This window comes from Palaemon carinicauda, chromosome 34 (genome assembly GCF_036898095.1).
Source record: "Palaemon carinicauda isolate YSFRI2023 chromosome 34, ASM3689809v2, whole genome shotgun sequence".
Taxonomy (NCBI): domain Eukaryota; kingdom Metazoa; phylum Arthropoda; class Malacostraca; order Decapoda; family Palaemonidae; genus Palaemon; species Palaemon carinicauda.
Window position 1 is genome coordinate 54,090,683 of NC_090758.1, and position 2,500 is coordinate 54,093,182.

Genomic DNA, 2,500 nt, shown 5'->3' on the forward strand with positions numbered 1-2,500 from the left:
ATTATCCATCATCTAATTTCGGAATCATGCACTAGGGAAACTTTTACTAACTTCCTAAGAACGTATATCATTTAACAATCTCTAGAGGCTTCTTATCCATAACTCTTATTTGTTGTCTCCATTTCTATTAAACATTATGTTAGTTTTACTCATATTCATTTCCAGTTCCCAAGCCTGGTTGCAGAAGCATAATGCAATAGGTTTAAAGGTTTCAACAGGGAGAAGAGCCCAAAAGGAAAAGGAGAATAAAGAAATAATTAATAAACTATAGATGGGTAACAATAAAGGTATTGATATAAAACCTATTACTTTACGATTTACAAGACAATACTTATATTAACCTGTCTAACAGAAAAGTATTAACAATTTATACCCCAAGATTATTAGTAAAATAAAGAAAATTAGTTAGATATATACAAAAACTAATTATTTTTGCATTTTGATTGTTTAGAAAATATAAATGAAATTATATAGAAAAGGATTGTAATCATATATAGAGAAGAATATTGTGTTAATCATATATATGAAAAATTATTCGTGAGATATTTCTTAAACTAAGGGATCAAAGGAGAGAACATAAAATCATAAATTATATGAAACAAAAAATAAGTTAATAATATTTTTTTATCATGGAAGCAAAAAAAAAAATATAAATCTGAATTCTATGAAGCTGGAAGGACCAAGAATAATGATATCATAAGACTAAAAAACCACTTCCGTTTTAAAATAATTTATGAACAAGATTTCAGCAAATGAATTATTCATTTTTCAAGTCATTCTTGGGAGACTTTCATGGAATATTCATGTTTCATGAATAAAAGCATATCATAATTCCATTAATCAGAAACATGAAGAAATTTGGTGTTTTTCATCTTTGAAATTTTGTGATTGAAGATCAAGACAATTTTGTCTTAATTGAGAGAGAGAGAGAGAGAGAGAGAGAGAGAGAGAGAGAGAGAGAGAGAGAGAGAGAGAGAGAGAGAGAGAGAGAGAGAAAATCCAATATAAAATATATACCATGTTTGCTCTCGTCCTGTTTGAATATGAGAGGCAATTGAAGTAGAGGATATTCTAACAATATGTTGGAAAAAAGAAGTATAATGAGAATGGTAGACAATAAATGGAAAGACCATAATCATACGGCAGTGATTTGACAGGAGTAAGACCTTTTGTTTTGTAGTAGACCAGACACGGCTATATATATATATATATATATATATATATATATATATATATATATATATATATATATATATATATATATATATATATATATATATATATATATATATATATGTATATATATATATACCGAAGGCACTTCCCCCAATTTTGGGGGGTAGCCGACATCAACAACGAAACAAAACAAAAAAGGGGACCTCTACTCTCTACGTTCCTCCAGCCTAACCAGGGACTCAGCCGAGTTCAGCTGGTACTGCTAGGGTGCCACAGCCCAACCTCTCACATTATCCACCACAGATGATGCTTCATAATGCTGAATCCTCTACTGCTGCTACCTCCGCGGTCATCTAAGGCACCGGAGGAAGCAGCAGGGCTTACCGGAACTGCGTCACAATCGCTCGACATTCATTCCTATTTCTAGCACGCTCACTTGCCTCCCTCACATCTATCCTCCTATCACCCAGAGCTTTCTTCACACCATCCATCCACCCAAACCTTGGCCTTCCTCTTGTAATTCTCCCATCAACTCTTGCATTCATCACCTTCTTTAGCAGACAGCCATTTTCCTTTCTCTCAACATGGCCAAACCACCTCAACACTTTCATATCCACTCTAGTCGCTAACTCATTTCTTACACCCGTTCTCACTCTCACCACTTCGTTCCTAACCCTATCTACTCGAGATACACCAGCCATACTCCTTACACACTTCATCTCAAACACATTCAATTTCTGTCTCTCCGTCACTTTCATTCCCCACAACTCCGATCCATATATCACAGTTGCTACAATCACTTTCTCATATAGGACTCTCTTTACATTCACGCCCAACCATCTATTTTTTACTACTCCCTTAACTGCCCCCAACACTTTACAACCTTCATTCAGTCTCTGACGTACATCTGCTTCCACTCCACCATTTGCTGCAACAACAGACCCCAAGTACTTAAACTGATCCACCTCCTCAAGTAACTCTCCATTCAACATGACATTCAACCTTGCACCACCTTCCCTTCTCGTACATCTCATAACCTTACTTTTACCCACATTAACTCTCAACTTCCTTCTCTCACACACCCTTCCAAATTATGTCACTAGTCGGTCAAGCTTCTCTTCTGTGTTTGCTACCAGTACAGTATCATCCGCAAACAACAATTGATTGACCTCCCATTCATAATCATTCTCGCCTACCAGTTTTAATCCTCGTCCAAGCACTCGAGCATTAACCTCTCTCACCACTCCATTAACATATAGGTTAAACAACCACGGCGACATCACACATCCCTGTCTCAGCCCAACTCTCACCGGAAACCAATCGC

At 36.0% G+C, this 2,500-nt stretch overlaps 1 protein-coding gene across 1 annotated transcript in view; it reads right to left on the reverse strand.

The window, feature by feature from the left end:
- The window catches only part of LOC137626937 (neuroligin-3-like), a 31,939-nt gene that overhangs the window by 16,840 nt on the left and 12,599 nt on the right, over nucleotides 1-2,500 (reverse strand). The window lies entirely within an intron of this gene.